Below are 18,958 nucleotides of genomic sequence, written 5' to 3'. Positions count from 1 at the left end.
TACCCCTCGCGTGTATCACTGTCTTCAGCGAATGAGCACAATAATGTGACTATTAAGTGCAGTGTCATTGCCTTTGCAGATTGTCGGTGTGATCTGAAAGGGTCCTGTTTCTCTGCCATTCACTGTGAGCTGGCCCAGTGTATTCTCTGGACTATGGAGGAGTTTATAAAATGTGAAGCAACTTAAAACGATTTTGCAGCTGGGAAACAATATCAGTTAAAAATAGAATAATCACAGGGAGAAAATGAAATCAAAGCAGAATGTAATGGATAATAGAAGCTCAGGGTCAACCCAGAGACCTTGTTGTTCACAATGATCTGCTTATTAACTAATAACTGCATTTTATGGCATAAGGACGAGATGTTAACAGCAGTTGACAGCGTATTGGAATTCCTTAGACAGGCAGGACAAGCAAAGTCCCCAGGCCACTGCATCCCACAATGCTGTTTATTGTCTGCAGCCAATGGGAATTGAAAGCCTTCTCAGGGAAATGGCCAGGCTGTTGAATGGTTCACTATTTAACAGATGGCTGCTCACTGATAGAGCTGACAGAGGACAATGCCCATTGAGTTCTTCCTGCAGTTTTCAAAATTCCTGCAGCTTTTTATTCAGTGCGTTCAGCTCACGCTACGTGTTTGTGTGTCTGTGGCTGTGTGTGTCTATCTGTGTGTATATGTGTGTATGTCTGTATGATTGAGTGTGTTTTTTTGGGTATTTGTGTGTGACTACATGTATGTGTTTGTGATATTGTGTGTTTATGTCGCATTTGTGTATTTGTGTGTTTTTGGCTGCGCATACGTGTGAGTGCGCGTGTGTGAATGCGAAAATGTAAGTGTGTGTGTGCATGCATGCTTGAGACATGGGATGTTGTGTGAAATAGGGTGTTCTGTGTGAGTGTGTGTGGAAAGGGGTGTTGTGCATGTGTGAGTGTGTGTGTGTGTGGAATAGGGTGTTGTGTTTGTGTGAGTGTGTGTGTGGAATGGGGTGTAGTGTGTGTGCGTGAGTGTGTGCGGAATGAGGTGTAGTGTGTGTGTGTTTGTGTGTGGAATAGAGTGTTGTGTGTGTGTATGTTTATGAGAGTGTGCATGGAATGGGGTGTTGTGTGTGTGTGGAATGGGGTGTTCTGTGCGTGTGTGTGTGAGAGAGTGTGTGGAATGGGGTGTAGTGTGTGTGTGAGTGTGTGTGTGTGGAATGGAGTGTTGTGTGTCTATGCGTGTGTGTGTGTGAGTATGTGGTGCGTGAGTGTGTGTGAGTGAGAGTGTGTGTGTGGAATGAAAAACGTGTTGCTGGAAAAGCACAGCAGGTCAGGCAGCATCAAAGGAGCAGGAGAATTGACATTTCGGGCATAAGCCCTACTTCGTAGACATTATAATTGGTTTACACATTGGGGAATGTTGAACATATACTAGAGATCATTTTTACTCTGAGCAATATTTTACATACATTATAGATCATTTACACACTGTTCAATATTTGTACACACATTGTTGATCCTTTACACACTGGGCCCAATTCCACACATATTAATGATCATGTATACTCTCAGTAATATTGTACAGATAGTATTGATCATTGACATTCTGTGTAATTTTGTAAGCACATTGTGAATCATTTTTGCACTTGGAGATGCTATACCCATATTATTTGTCATTTACACACTGGGCAATGTTGTATACATGCACATTATTAATCATTTATGATTCCAGCCTCGGGCGACTGTGTGCAGTTTGCACATGCTCCCTGTGTGTGGATGGGTTCCCTCCGGGTGCTCCGGTTTCCTCCAACAATCCAAAGATATGCAGATTAAGGGTGAATTGGCCATGTTAAATTGCCCATAGTATTCAGGAATGTGTAGGTCAGGTGCATTAGTCAGAGGTAAATATAGAGTAATGGGTTTGGGTGGGATATTCTTCAGAGGATTTCTGTGGACTTGTTGGGCCGAAGGGCCTGTTTCCACACTGTAGGGATTCTAAGGTTCTATTATTATTGATCATTTCCACACTGGGCAATGTCACGGAGGCACACAGCACATAAACAGACCCATTGGTCCAACTAGTCTGAGCCAAATTAATCTAGTCCCACTTGCCAGCATCTGGCCCACATCCGTCTAAACCCTTCCTAATGATCACTTACACACTGGGGAGTGTTGTTGATATAATAATCCGATTTCCCCACTCTCCACCCATAGGCCTGCAAGGCTAATTCCCTCAAATACGCATCTGAATTTCTTGCATTATTAGAGTCATAGAGATGTACAGCATGGAAATAGACCCTTCGGTCCAACCCGTCCATGCCTACCAGATATCCCAACCCAATCTAGTCCCACCTGACAGCACCCGGCCCATATCCCTCCAAACCCTTCCTATTCATATACCCATCCAGATGCCTTTTAAATGTTGCAATCGTACCAGCCTCCACAACTTCCTCTGGCAGCTCATTCCATACACGTACCACCCTCTGCATGAAAAGGTTGCCCCTTACGTCTCTTTTATATCATTCCCCTCTTACCCTAAACCTACGCTCTCTAGTTCTGGACTCCCCCACCCCAGGGAAAAGACTTTGCCTATTTATCCTATCCATGCCCCTCATAATTTTGTAAACCTCTATAAGATCACCCCTCAGCCTCTGACGCTCCAAATTCCATTTTGCAGTGTTCATAAGAAGTGAGCTCCAGATTAGTCCACTTGCATTCCTCACTTTTCCCTTGAACCTCTTGTCTATAACCTTAATGCTGTGTATCCTAGTTTATAGCTAATGTGAACAGTTTCTCCATCATTACCTTGCCATTTCTGTTACACTGCATCTGCCAAATCTCCCTTGCTCCCAGGAGAATAATACAGAATCTCCACCCTATCTTTGAAAGTGAATGCCATTAGCGCCACACTCAGTCGGTTCAACGTTCTGTTAGCTGTCCCTTAGACTCGGGGAGACATTAGCCTTGGAGAACAGCCCATGGAGTCTTTTAATGAGCAAAGGCTGCCACTTGCTTGTGACTGACCATGAAATGTTCCCACTCTGACTGCAACTGTGGATGTATGGGACGGATCTGCAGGTTGGTTTGGCCTCAAGATGAATGACTATCAAGTCCTGGGCTGAGATTTGAACCTGGAGATTCTGACTCAGAAATAGGACATTACATTAGCCACTGTGTTCTTGCACTGTGTTTCTTTTAAGCACCTTGATCTCTTGCATAAAGTGTGGAGACCAGAAATGGGTACAATTCTTTAGTTATAGCCTTAAGAAATTCATATAAAGTTTCACCGTAATCTTCTTGTTTTTGTATCCAATGTCTCTATTTACATATCTCAAGATTTCACATACTTTGCTAACTACTCCCTCAGTATACCCTGCCACTTACAAAGATCCAAGTACCAGACAAGTGCATGGGTCTCTCTGTCCTGGCCATCTCGTACATTGTGCCATTGAGTCTTCATTGAATCTCCAACCCCATCTACCAATAGGCACCATATCACCACCTCTCTGGTTTAAAGACTTTCTATCTTCACTTGTCTGCTCACTCTGCCAGCCAAGCTGCACCATGATGCAGTGGATTAGCACCATTCTCACTGTTACCATGCTTCCAATGTTGGTATTGTTGGCAAACTTTGAGATTGTACTCTGTATTCTAATCTCGGTTTCCAGGATGTGGCTGTCTCTGGCTATGCCTTTGTTTATTACCAATTCCTAGTTGCCCTTGAGAAGGTGGCGATGAACTGCCAGGGACCACTGCAGTCCTTGGGATGGAGACATTCCCAGAATCCTGCGGGGAGAGAACCCTAGGCTTCAGCCCACTGACAATGAAGGAGCAGTGGCATAATTCCAAGTGTGCAGTTTGAAGAGGAATTGCCAGAGGTGATGTTCCTATGTACCTGCCAACCTCATTCTGACCCAATTGCATATTGGAAGATGCTATTGGAGGGACTTGGATGAGTTGTATCGTTGTAAAAAAGACAGCAGTCCCGACAGTAACCCTTGGGGAGCACCACTGTCTACAGCCTCCAGTCTGAAAAACAACCATTGCCCACAACTCATCGTTTTCTCTCCTTAAGCTTTTTATCCAGATTTGATTGTCTGATTCCATGTGCCCACAATCCAGAAACTAATCTTTAATCTGGTACTTTGTCAAACGCATCAATCCATGGAGACAATATTCACCACATTCCCTTCTCGGCTACTAAAATTCCAATTTGATTAATCAAGGGCATGTAGGCTTTTCCAAAACCCTGCTCATCTTCCTTCATGGACTCAAACCTCTCTAAGTGCCCGTTTTTCCTGATATTGTTGCTGACATTTTATGCGCTGTTGCTGTTAAACAAACCAGCCTGTGGTTATTAGGAATGCCCTTCTATCCTTTCTGGGAAATAGGTGACATTTTTGCCACTTTTGTCATCTCCTCCATAACTGGGGAAAACAAACCACCTCCTCCACCATCTCCACTCACCCATTCCTCCAAGGAGATAGAGGAGGCCATTCTGACTGATGCTCCCCTTCAATATTAAAGAATTCAAAAGATTCACAACACTTTAAGGGAAGAAATTTAGGGGGAGGCAGTGTTATAGTCCCAGGACTGGTACACCATCATACTCAGTCTGCTGTTCTGAGGTCTTGAGTTCAAATCACACAATGGCAGAATTCAATAAAAACTAGTCTAATGCCGACCATGTAAACACCATCAGTTATTGTCAAAACCCACCAGGATTCACTCATGTCAAACAAGATGGTGGTGGAGTGGGACCCCCAACAGAGCTCATCTCCTCTGTCTGTGTCCATTTCTTTTGTCTCTCTTTTTTTCTTCTCTTTTGTGTTTTGTTTTCCTGCTTCTCCCTTCCCTGGCCTTGGAAATCCAGCCTCTGACTCAGCGAGGCAGACCCTTGGCCCATTGTGGAGGTCTTTCAACTCAGCGTGACCTTAGCATGGACCTCCTTTGGTGATGCCTCTAAGTGCGAGCCCATCGTGGCTCAGCACTTAAGAAAGACTGTAATGGTTGAACTTCCAACTTTTTTATTTTCTACTTACACATTACAAGATCTGCAATGTGTAACTTTTAATCTGACTTCAAATGTTTTATGTTATATTAATATAATTATGGCAATGTCTAACTTTTAACTGTGGTCTGTCTTTTTACTTTGATCTTGAGATTCTGTACCTAGGTACTTGTACCTTGGATGGTGTTTTGTGTGGTGACATTACACACCTCTCATTGTGCTCCTTGAGTGTACGTGACAACAAAATCAAAATCAAATCAAAATAAATAATGCCCTTTATAAAAGGAAGTCTGGCATCTTTATCCTGACTGGCCTTGATGTGACTCCAGTCCCACAGTAACATGTTTGCCTCTTCACTGTTGCGTGGGCGATAAACACTGACCCAGATAATGAAGGCCACATTCAATAATTTTTTTTTAAAAAAAAGCTTTTCACCTCTGATCTAAATGGCTAACCTCTTTTTGATGTTCTTGGGGGGGGAAAAGCCTCTAGCATCTCTTCAGTCAAATCTCGGAAGAGTGTTACACCTTTCAAATAGGTCACTGTTCATCTTTCTAGACTCCGAGAATACAGATTTAGTCGACACAATCTCTCTTCATCACAGGTACGGTTTAGTGAACCTTCATTATATTCACTCTTGTAGCTTCAGTCTGCCTGTGTGATGTGACAATGAGATGGTGAAAGTTATCACAGGGACTGATGTGATGTTGTATAACCTCACTGTCTAGCAGCCTTGTGATAAGATGAAGCTGCAGTAAGATGGTTCTTTATTAAAATTAGTACTTTCCTTACCACAGCAGACTCCATATATGTTTTGTTTTAACAACATAATGAGATTAAGAATGTTATACATCCAGGGCATTTGTCCCTTGTTCGATTAGAAGTCAAAACTGCCGACATTATCCCTCCTTGTGGTTTCATCAATGTCTCTATCATTGTCGTAAGGCTTATACTTCAGACGTTACATTTAATAAAGTCATTTGTCTTCCTGTCGTAGATCAGAATCAAAGAACTATTACACAATTATTACTGCAGATAAAGGCCATTTGGCCCATCGTGCCTGCACCAGCTCTACTGTCCAGTGATAATCTCCCGCCTTTTCCCCATATCCCTACGTACCATTACTCCCCAAACAACATCCAATATCCTCTTGAATGCCTCAATTGGTTCTGCCTCCACAGCTCCAGGAAGTGAAGCTCAGATCGAAACCTCTTGCTGTGTGAAAAAGGTTTGACTCGTGTCACCCTTGCTTGGCCCATCCCTTTACATCTATGCCCCTCTCGGTCTTGTTACAAGCAGGAACAGGTTCCCCCATCTACTCTGTCCAGTTCGCTCATGATTTTGAAATACCCAATCAAATCCCCTCTTAGCTTTCTCTCCAGGAACAACGATCCTAACTTCTTCAAACTATCAGCATGGCTGAAAATTCTCACATAGAGAGTCATTATCGAATTCTTACAGTGCAGAAAGAGACCGTTTAGCCCACTGAGTTCACACTGATCCTTCAAAGAGCATCCCACCCACACCCAGTCTCCTACCATCTCCCCACTACTCCACATTTAGCATGGCCAATCAACCTGACCTGCACACCTTTGGACTGTGGGAGGAAACCAGAGCACCTGGAGGAAACCTGCACAGACACGGGGAGAATGTGCAAACTCCACACAGACAGTCGCCCGAGGGTGGAATCGAACCCAGGTCCCTGGCGCTGTGAGGCAGCAGTGCTAACCACTGAGCCACTCTGCTGCCGGGTTTATGCAATTATGTATTTTAATTTTCTGTCAGTCACTACAGGACGCTCGCTTCTTCTAGATTCCCAGCAGTATGGAAACAAGCGTTTTGTCCCAACAAGTCCACACTGGCCCTCTGAAGAGTAGCCGACCCAGACCCCTTCCCCTACATTTACCCCTGATTAATGCACCTAACCCACACATCACTGAACACTGGATGTACAGATCTGTGTGGTGTTCCACTAGTGACAGTCTGCCAACATGAAAATTAACCTTTTTATTCTCACTGTCCATTAATTAGCTTTTAATCCTTGCTAATGTCCCTGATATAGTAAGGCATCAAAAGCTTCTTTGAAAATCCAAATGCACCATATCGTTTGGTTCCAGCTTTGTCCATCTCAGAAACACCCTCAAAACGTTTGAACAAATTTATAAAACACAATTTTCCTTTCAGCCCTCCACGGTGACTTTGCTTAATCGTATGAAGATTTTTGAAGAGCTCTCTGCCACCATGACAATAATTCCTGGTTCTAATGTTTGGCCTGCTGCTGATCTGAGGCTTACAGTCCCACACTTTCTCTCTTCCTCCTTTTGGGAACTTATCCTTTAGGAACTGTTCTCTAATCTAAGGAATTCTGGAAGATCAAAGCCAAGGCCACTGCCCTCTCTGCAGCAGCTTTCTTGGAAACTCTTGAATGAAGGACTCCAGATCCAGGGATTTGTCATCATTGATTCTCATTGATTCCTCGGATACTGTTTCTTTAGCATATTGATTTCTTTAAGTATTTCAATTCCCTCTAGACTCTTAGTTTCCCATTAGATCGGGAATACTTTTTTGTGTCTTCAGCAGTGAAGCCAGATACCAAGCCTGTGTTCGGTATCTCTGTAACTTCCTCATTCTCCATTATAATCCCAGCTGCCTCGGCTTCTAATGGCCCCATGTTTAGTTTCATCATCTCGTTCTAGTTACTGATAGGAACATAGAAATGTAAAAGAAGGAGGAGGAGCAGGCCATTCAGCCCTTCAAGCCCACTCCATCATTCAATATGATCGTGGCTGATCTTCCAGCTCAGTTCCCTGTCCCCTCTTCCTCCCCCATCCTTTGATCCATTTAGCCCTGAGAACGAAATTTAATTCCTTCCTTAAAACATTCGATGTTTAGGCCGTAACTCCTTTCTGGCGGAGAATTCCACGGGCTCCCCACACCCTGGGTGAAAACATTTCTCCTCATCTCAATCCGGAGAAGTTACTTCCTGCAATGTTTATGGTTTTTTTAAAATGTCTCTTGCTAGTCTACTCCCCCAAAATGATTTTTTTTTATTTTTCCTTCGAAATCTTTGGTCCTTCTTGGCTCAATTGTAAAATCCTTCTAACCCTTAGGTTTATTTTTGGGAAGGTTTTAACCCCTCCCTTTGATCCAACACGATTTCCACTCTTTGCGGTAGCCACAGTTGGACCACTTTTCTCAGGCTTAAAGGAATTTGTTGGACTGTCCCTGCTGGACAGCAGTTCCTTGGATGACCATGTCCTTCCTGTTAGGATCCAGCCTCCATCTCTATTGCTCATAGCCCAGATGTGTCAGCCATCTTGCCTGGCCTGCTGCATGTTACAGGGCAGCTCCTTCTCATTTACAGCTTCATAGTCCCGTTGGTGTCATAGTCACATGAGCAACTGAGTCTTTAGCTTCCTGCCTATCAACACCCTCTGATGGTACTTGACCAAACTGGAACTAATAATCCTGTAAAATATCAGCATTTCTTTCAAAGGTGACATGGCTGTCTGGTCCTCATGCTCAGCTTCTCCATTTGATTGTGGGCGAGTTTATGAAATATTCGCATTCAGAACTGGGGGAAAATCAGCTGAAACACTCCTTAGCAAACTCTCCAAAATGTTCCAGCATTTGAATCAGGCATGTTGTGTGTCGCAAACATTTCATGCAAAAACCTGCTAATCACATACAGGGGGATTTAATGCCTTCACCTCCACACACCATGAAAAGTAATCGATGGTAGTAAGTTATAGAGTCATAGAGTCATAGAGTCATAGAGATGTACAGCATGGAAACAGACCCTTCGGTCCAACCCGTCCATGCTGACCAGATATCCCAACCCAATCTAGTCCCACCTGACAGCACCTGGCCCATATCCCTCCAAACCCTTCCTATTCATATACCTATCCAAATGCCTCTTAAATGTTGAAATTGTACCAGCCTCCACCACTTCCTCTGGCAGCTCATTCCAAACACGTAGCACCCTCTGTGTGAAAAAGTTGCCCCTTAGGTTTCTTTTATATCTTTCCCCTCTGACCCTAAACCTATGCCCTCTAGGAAAAGACTTTGACTATTTACCCTATCTATGTCCCTCATAATTTTGTAAACCTCTATAAGGTCACCCCTCAGCCTCCGACGCTCCAGGGAAAACAGCTCCAGCCTGTTCAGCCTCTCCCTGTAGCTCAAATCCGCCAACCCTCGCAACATCCTTGTAAATCTTTTCTGAACCCTTTCAAGTTTCACAACATCTTTCTGATAGGAAGGAGACCAGAATTGCAAGCAATATTCCAACAGTGGCCTAACCAATGTCCTGTACAGCTGCAACATGACCTCCCAACTCCTGTACTCAATACTCTGACCAATAAAGGAAAGCATACCAAATGCCTTCTTCACTATCCTATCTACCTGCGACTCCACTTTCAAGGAGCTATGAACCTGCACTCCAAGGTCTCTTTATTCAGCAACACTCCCTAGGACCTTACCATTAAGTATATAAATCCTGCTAAGATTTGCTTTCCCAAAATGCAGCTCCGCGCATTTATCTGAATTAAACTCCATCTGCCACTTCTCAGCCCATTGGCCCATCTGATCCAGATCCTGTTGAAATCTGAGGTAACCCTCTTCACCCTCCACTACACCTCCAATTTTGGTGTCACCTGCAAACTTACTAACTCTACCTCTTATGCTCGCATCCAAATCATTTATGTAAATGACAAAAAGTAGTGGACCCAGCACCGATCCTTGTGGCACTCCACTGGTCACAGGCCTCCACCACCACCCTCTGTCTTCTGCCAGAATTGAATTGGTCTATGCCAATGATCTGGTGAGGGACATGGTGACCACCAAGTGCTCTCCTTGATCTGGGCTGTGAATAAACACTAGAACCCCTGCAGTGTGGAAACAGGCCCTTCAGCCCAACACCGGCCATCCAAAGAGAAACCACCCCAGACCCATTTCCCTCCCCTATTACCCTATGTTTACCCCTGACTAATGAAGAAGGGCTTATGCCCGAAACGTCGATTCTCCTGTTCCCTGGATGCTGCCTGACCTGCTGCGCTTTTCCAGCAACACATTTTCAGCTAATGCACCTAACCTACACATCTCTGAACACTATGGGCAATTTAGCATGGCCAATTCACCTAACCTGCACATCTTTGGACTGTGGGAGGAAACCAGAACACGCAGAAGAGACCCAAGGGGAGGATGTGCAAACTCCACCCAGACAGTCACCCGAGGCTGGAATCGAACCTGAGTCCCTGGCGCTGTGAGGCAGCAGTGCTAACTACTGAGCCACCATGTCGTTCATTTAGTGCAGGAGCCTCAATCGCTTTTCAGGTCCCCAGTCATCACAGGACTGACTGAAATCTGGCTCTGCATTTCATGTCTTGTGTCTGGAAGTCAAGCAGGAATGACCAGCCATTTGTCTTATCCCTCTGGTTCATCCAGAGTCAAGAATTATTGTCAGTGCTCAAAGTGCACCTTCACGCGCTACGTCTTTGATCTGGCCACCTACTCCAATGGATGGTGACCCATTCTAGGCCCCTCTTCTGCTCCAGCTGTATTTAGTTGAGGTCGCTGTGGATTGAATATGTGATTCAGTTTTATAGACAGACTCAATAAGTAACCCAGTAAGGCTGGTGACTGTCATTCTGGACAGTCTTCTGTGCTTCCAGCTTCTGTAGTTACTCTGCACTTAGACACTTCATAGATAAACCTGAGTTGGAATCGATATTAAATCTGGTCGCCCTTCTATATGAAACATGTTGTTATACTTGGGAAGGTTCAGAAAAAATGTGCGAGGGTATTGCCAGGTTTGGAGGGTTTGAGCTATTGGGAGAGGTTGAATAGACTGGGGCTATTTTCCTGGATAATTCATATTTCTCATTTAGGTTTGGCCCTTCAGCCAGTGGATACTTAAAATGGTACGCACTCTCTGATCAGCTGGTTCACTTTGTGTCAATAGGCCAGCCACTTGGAACACAATGTCCTGTAGATCTTTCAGGATGTTGCATATGACATGGTGGAAGTCTCTGGGAACAAAAGATGACCAAATGACAACCTTTTCCAGCACAAGCACCCAAATAGAGCTCTTAAGGTGGCAACCAATCATAATCACACATTCAAAGCCACCTGCCAGAACCCAGTGTTGGTGTTGAACTTTGCTTGAACTCTACTTTTGGACATTTTGGTGAAACTGTCATCCACCATAGGCATAAGGTGGACTTCTCTTACCACCAACGTGCTGAGCTAAACGTCAGACAGACTCATTGGTTTTGGGTTAATTTCATTGCCAGGGAAATGACACCCATTCTGGTAATTTCCTCAAATTGTTTCTCAACTTGTCTCATGAAAGAATGAGGAGTCTTCCTGGATGCTTCAAGGCACAATGTTTTTGCATCTTTCTTCAAATTCCCAAATCCATTAAATATTTAAGGGGATCCCTATTCCTTGTAATTCTCTGTTTGACCTCTTCACTGCTTTGTAGGAGGAAACGTGTGTGCCTGCTCAAGAGTGAGAGTTCTTGATGATAAGGTGTTTACAAGTTCCCTCGTATCCAAAACTCCTTACATTGCAGAGTTGCTGGTTGCATACCTTTAGAACTATACCTCTTGACCATGTAGGCTGTAAGCAGTGTTTCTTCAACCAGTGTACACTGTCTGATAACATAGTGCCCCTGTATCAAGCATTAGGGAACTTTTGGCATTGAACTAAACATCTGCTTGACAAAAGGTTAGGACGGAACCAACTATTTCTCTGAGAAATATCTGTGGCTCTTTTTATCTATTGCAGCTTGTTCTACCGCTCTGTGTGAATAGTTATTTCATTTTGTGCTGTTCTGTGGTTATGTTCTTACTCAGCACATTTTCTGAAGGACTCATTGTCTAAAAGAAAAATGCATTCTTTTTAAAAACTGGGCACTGCTGATGGCTGTAAGATTTCTTTGCCCCACAGCACTGATGCTCTTAGCATCTAGTATCTGTCTTGCTCACTGTACTAATTGCCCATGTCTTCTTTCTGATTTTATACCTTAAGAACTAAATAGATTCTGGTTTTCTGTCATAAGGTCAATCTTGTACTTTTAGGATTGATCTATGTTGCTTCCAGACTTCTTTTTCACTCCCTATCTAAATGGATTTCTATAGAGTCAAATCTTCTTTGTATTGTAATAAATCTGACAAAGACTCATCAGTAATTTCTGTAACAATTGCGTCTGTTATGAATTGTGACCTTAAATCTTCATAGTCAGACTGTATTCATTAGAGTTTAGAAGTTACAGGGGAGATCTTGTAGAAACATACAAGATAATGCATGGCTTAGAAAGGGTGGGTGCTGGAAAGTTATTTCTGTTAGGCAGGGACACTAGGACCCGTGGGCACAGCCTTAGAATTAGAGGGGGTCAATTTAGAACAGAAACGAGGAGACATTTCTTCAGCCAGAGAGTGGTGGGCCTGTGGAATTCATTGCCACGGAGCGCAGTGGAGGCCGGGATGTTAAATGTCTTCAAGGCAGAGATTGATAAATTCTTGATCTCGCAAGGAATTAAGGGATGCGGGTAGGTGGAGTTGAAATGCCCATCAGCCATGATTGAATGTGGAGTGGACTCGATGGGCCAAATGGCCTTACTTCCGCTCCTATTTCTTATGGTCTTATGGTCTTATATCTCCACTAATCTGCAGAAACCATTAATGAAGTTATTTATAGATTCCCCAGATGCCACATTCTTCTCTTAATTCTTGCTGTTCCAGTATTTTGATTTGTTCAGAGGTTAAAGTAAATGTCAAAGGCTTTTAGAAATTCAGCAAAAGTATCTGTTGCTTTTTTAAGCCACTTTTGAAAGCCATGATACTGTCAGCCAAACTATCAACGGCAGCTGATTTCGTACATAATTTGGAAGCAGTTCTATTTCTTAAGAATTGTTTTCTCAACAGTGCCCAACTTTGTGTTCTATCGAGTTTTGAGAAAATTTGTAGCTCAGGTTGAGGTTCTGGATCTAGGTTTGCTCGCTGAGCTGGAAGGTTCATTTCCAAACGTTTCGTCACCCTACTAGGTAACATCTTAGTGAGCCTCCGGGCAAAGCACTGTCGATAATTCCTGCTTTCTATTTATATATTTGGGTTGGTGATGTCATTTCCTGTGGTGATGTCATTTCCGGTTCCTTTTCTCAGGGGATGGTAGATGAGGTCTAACTCGATGTGTTTGTTAATAGAGCCCTGGTTGTGTTCTATTTGATGAATCACTGATATTTAATCTTTCTACATTATTTCTGTTACCATGTCTTCATCGCGTATTTTCTTTTCATTAAAGGGGTTTAATTCCAGAATACAGAATGCAGTAGAAGCTTTTCCCCATGCTTTTGTGAATAAAGTGCAAGATTCTCCCAGATTTTACAGCTTTGCTGGCTAAACCCCACTAAATGATTCCCATTTCCTTAATGGATTTACTGATTTGAATCCTGGACTCTGCAATCTTTTGCTATTCCTTTACTCATGTTTCCTAAATGACTCCCACGAATTGCAACTCGAAATGTTAATTATTTTGATGTTGGGGATTTATTTCCTGTATGCACCTCCCTTTGCACAGTTTTAACAAAGAGAGTTTTCCACCTTAAACATACTTTCAGTAAGAGAGCTCTTGCTTTTTCTACAACCTCAATAATCTCGGAACTTTCTTTTTCCGTTGAACTGCTCAGACTTCTAATTTTCCCTTGGTCACTTTAATTCTAGTTCCACACACTCCCAGGTCTGCAACCTCATTTGAAGTTGCTTCTATATCCCTTGAATTCCTTTACTGTAGTTGTGCCCCATCATTGTAGCAGGTCTGAGCTCTGAATACTTCACTTGTGGCTCGCTTTCCCAGCCTGTAAACTGCACCATTTTCCAACAATCCCTTTGCCTACCTAAGAAGTTTACACAGAACCTGTGATAACTATTTGTTCTCTGGTTCAAGCTGGGCTCAGGGTTGCTCCTACAGATTGCTCTTGCCCACTGCAATGTCTAACTGCCTCAGTGTGACTCATACTCCAGCCCCATGGAGATCTGGGCTCACACTCACTGTTGTAATCTCTCGCCATCATCCCCATTTGACCAGATGGGCAATGCTTTACCCACCATCCCTATTTTCACACTCAACCTTGCCGTGGAGTTCTTAAACTATCATTGTCTTGAATGTTTAACTCTTCCAGCTGTTGAGTGTCTACGTGAGCAGCCCTTTGGAAAGTTGTCATGCCGAAGCAAATCTTCAGACCTTCCCAGACGGCCCCACATGGGAAATAGTGACATTTTCAAAATTCATTTGTGGGATGTGGGTGTCCCTGGCTGGGCCCGGCATTTATTGCCCTGTCCCTAGTTGCCCCTTGAGAAGGTGGGGGTGAGCTGCTTTCTTAATTTACTGCAGTCCACCTGCTGTGGGTTGTCCCACAACGCCCTGAGGGGAGGAATTGCAGGATTTTGACCCAGTGAAGGAATGGTGATAGATTTCCAAGTCAGGTTAGTGAATGGCTTTGAGGGGAACTTGAAGGTGGTGATTTCCCCATGTAACTGCTACCCTTGCCCTACTAGATGGAAATGGTTGTGGGTTTGGAAGATGCTGTCTGAGGATCTTTGGTGAATTTCTGCAGTACATCTTACATAGAGTACACACTGCTGCCACTGAGCGTCGGTGGTGGAGAGAGTGGAGTTTTGTGGGTGTGGTGTCAATCAAATGGCTGTTTTGTCCTGGATGGTGTCAAACTTCTTGAGTGTTGTTGGTGCTGCACCCGTCCAGGCAAGTGGGGAGTATTCCTCACAAAGGGTCAGTTAGACTCGAAACGTCAGCTCTTTTCTCTCCTTACAGATGCTGCAAGACCTACTGAGATTTTCCAGCATTTTCTCTTTTGGTTTCAGTATTCCTCACACTCCTGACTTGTGCCTCATGGTTGTAACCGTACTGACAGAGATTTGTTAGTTCTAACCCAAGCTGTACTCAGCTGGGAGAGTGTGAAGGCTGGTGTAGAGCTGCTAATTCAGGGACAGCAGTGAAAAACAAACCACATCCTACCCCCGCATCCCAGTCCCACATTGCAATCACTTCCCCTTCCCCACATCCCCATCCTGAACCCTGCAGTCAACTCAGTGCTATCTGGCCAATCCGAGCTACCTGCTCAGGTTGTGGTTGGTAAATGTTTTCCCTGTTTTAAGGAAGTAACCCTCAACAGTGGAAGGAAAAGAAACCTAAAATCTGATTTTAAAAATATAAATAAACAGCGTGATTCCAACAGTGAAATTAGCGTTATCATATATAATCAGCTGAAATAAACAGCTATAGGCCTTCCATTGCGGGTTAAAGGTATTTATATATTTTTTCAAAGGTATTTATATTGTGTTATTTGGTTTAAGTGCTTTTTCCAACATACTTTACATAAAAGTAATGAGATGCAACAGGAACCTGAGCTAGTTGACTGAGATTTGTTTTGTAGACTGTTGCTGCCCTCTGCTGCTCAATCTGTGATTCACAGCCTCCTGTGCTCTAATTGTCCTTTCTCCATTTGGACTGGGGTTAGACTGGGGTGGGACAAAGTTAAAAATCACACAACACTAGGTTATAGTCCAACGGGTTTGTTCGGAAGCACTAGCTTTTGGAGCACTGCTCCTTCCTCAGGGGGTTGTGGCTACAAAATAAACCTGTTGGACTATAACCTGGTGTCGTGTGATTTTTAACTCCTTTCTCCAAGTTAATCTCTGATTCTCTGAATGAGAACTCAAGCTGCTAGGCACCAGTAAATTCATGAACTTTGCTCATCCTTCACGTACAGGCTAGACAGTGACCAGTGATCAGTGATTTGCCCCTGGGGGGAGGATTGCCACAACTAAGCCTAATAGAGCTGTTAGCTGACAAGTCACTGGATAAAACCAAAAGAAATAAGAGCATAATTATGCCATTCAGTCCATCGAATCTGGTCTGCCCTGGCTGCTATATTTCTGAACCCATTCTCCTGCCTTCTTCCTATAACTCTTCATCCCCTTAATAATCACGAACTTACCTATAATTGTCTTAAATACACTCAATGACCTGGCTTCCACAGCCTCCTGCAGTAATGAGTTCCACAGATTCACTCCCTTCTGGCTGAAGAGATTCCTCCTCATCTCAGTTCTGAAGGGTCGCCCCTTCACTCTGAGGCTGTGCCCTTGGGTCCTGGTCTGTCCTACTGTTGCAAACATCTTCTCTATGTCCACTCTATCCAGGTCATTCAGTATTCGGCAAGTTTCAGTGAGATCCCCCTGATCCTTGTAAAAAGACCCAGAGTCCTCAACCACTCCTCATATGACAAGTCCTTTTATAAACCTCCCCCAGACACCTTGCCACACATCCTTCCTTAGATAAGGGGCTCAAAACAACTCACAATATTTCAAATACGGTCTGACCAAAACCTTATACAGCCTCAGCAGTACATCTCTGCTCTTGTATTCTAGCCCTTTTGAAATGAATGCTAACATTGTATTTGCCTTCCTAACAGCCAGCTGAACCTGCATGTTAACTTTAAGATAATCCTGAACTAGGATTCCCAAGTTCCTTGGTGCTTCAGATCTCTAAAGCCTTTTGCCATCTAGAAAATAGCCTATTTCTCTATTCATCTTGCCAAAGTGTATAATCTCACACTTTCCCACGTTGTATTCCAACTGCCCTCGTTTGCCCGCTCTCCTAGCCTGTCCATGTCTTTCTGCAGCCTCCCTGTTTCTTCAACATACCTGTCCCTTCATCTTTGTGTCATCTGCAAACTTAGCACCAATACCCTCAGGTCTTTCACCCAGATCGTGATTAGGTGTTGTCCCACCAGTGACCCCTGCGCAACCAGTCACCGGCTGCCATTCTGAAAAAGACCCCTTTATCCCAACTCTCTGCATTCTGACAGTCAGCCAATCCACTATCAATGCCAGTACACCATTTAACAGCCTGCTGATGGACTTTAACCACCTCCAGGATGATAAAGTAATAGATGCATTGGTGCTAATATTGAAGTGTTTGATACATTCTGGAAAAGTTCCATTCGGTTGGAAAGTTGCAAATATAATGCCTCTGTTCAAGAAGGCTGGGAATCAGAAACCAGGACATTATAGACCAGTTAACTTCACATCTGCTAGTATTAAGCATTAAGGGAACTTGGAAAAACTCAAGTTAATCAGAAAGGGTCAGCATGGTTCTGTGAAAGAGAAGTTATGTTTCATCAATTTATTGGAGTTTTATTTGACGGGATAAAGTGCAATATGGATAAAGGGAAGCCTGTGGATGTACTTGAATTTCCAGAAGGTATTTGACAAAGTATCACATGAGACCCCGCTGCACAAAGACATACAGGTTGGAGGAGGAACCTGGACTGAAGACAGGCTGGCCAGCAGAAAACAGAGGGTGTGTATTAATGGACCTTTTTCTGAAGAGCAGAATGTGAGGAGTGGTGTGTGCTGGGGCTCTGTGCTAGGACTCTGTGCTGGGACTCTGTGCTGGAGCTCTGTGCTGGAGCTCTGTGCTGGGGCTCTGTGCTGGAGCTCTGTGCTGGGGCTCTATGCTGGGGCTCTGTGCTGGAGCTCTGTGCTGGGGCTCTGTGCTGGGGCTTTTTACAATTGATATCAATGACTTAAATAAGGTTAGCTGGATGTAATGCTGCAATGCTTAACAGTGTGACTTCAATTCCCACACTGGCTGAGCTCCCTCCCTGAGCCATGGTGACCCTCCCTTGTGACAGTAGGGACTATGGTGACTTTACCTTTATCTAAATAGAGAAGGAGGTGCAGAATTTTGGGGGGGGGATGTTGAGGAACGAGAGTGATGTGTTTTTAAATGTGGACCAAGAAGGGTAAGAATTCTTTTCTCTCAAAGAGTTGTGTGACTTTGGGACCGTCTGTCTCAGACCTGGAAGTGGGATCTCAATAGACAATAGACAATAGGTGCAGGAGTAGGCCATTCTGCCCTTTGAGCCAGTACCACCATTCATTATGATCATGGCTGATCATCCTCAATCAGTATCCTGTTCCTGCCTTATCCTGATAAACCTCGATTCCACTATCCCTAAGAGCTCTATCCAACTCTTTCTTGAAAGTAACCAGAGACTTGGCCTCCACTGCCTTCTGGGGCAGAGCATTCCATACACCCACCACTCTCTGGGTGAAGAAGTTTCTCCTCAACTCTATTCTAAGTGGCCTACCCCTTATTTATAAACTGTGTCCTCTGGTTCAGGACTCACCCATCAGCGGAAACATGCTTCCTGCCACCAGAGTGTCCAATCCTTTAATAATCTTATACGTCTCAATCAGATCCCCTCTTAGCCTTCTAAACTCAAGGGTATACAAGCCCAGTCGCTCCAACCTTTCCACGTAAGATAGTCCCACCATTTCGGAAATTGAACCTACGCTGCACTCGTGAACCTACGCTGCACTCCATCAATAGTCAGAATGTCTTTCCTCAAATTTGGAGACCAGAACTGTGCACAATATTCCAGATGCGGCCTCACCAGGGCCCTGTACAGCTGCAGAAGAACCTCTTTGCTTCTATACTCAATCCCTCTTGTTATGAAGGCCAGCATGCTATTAGCTTTCTTCACTGCCTGCTGTACCTGCATGCTTACCTTCATTGACTGGTGTACAAGAACACCTAGATCTCATTGTACTGCCCCTTTACCTAACTTGACTCCATTTAGGTAGTAATCTGCCTTCCTGTTCTTGCCACCAAAGTGGATAACCATACATTTATCCACATTAAACTGCATCTGCCTTGCATCCATCCACTCACCTAGCCTGTCCAAGTTACCCTGTATTCTCCTAACATCCTCCTCACATTTCACCCTGCCACCCAGCTTAGTATCATCAGCAAATTTGCTAATGTTACTATTAATACCATCTTCTATATCATTAATATATATTGTAAAAAGCTGCGGTCCCAGCACAGATCCCTGCGGTACCCCGCTGGTCACTGCCTGCCATTCCGAAATGGAGCCGTTTATCACT

This window comes from Chiloscyllium plagiosum, chromosome 35 (genome assembly GCF_004010195.1).
Source record: "Chiloscyllium plagiosum isolate BGI_BamShark_2017 chromosome 35, ASM401019v2, whole genome shotgun sequence".
In the NCBI taxonomy this organism is placed as follows: Eukaryota; Metazoa; Chordata; class Chondrichthyes; order Orectolobiformes; family Hemiscylliidae; genus Chiloscyllium; species Chiloscyllium plagiosum.
This window is presented reverse-complemented; position numbering follows the sequence as displayed.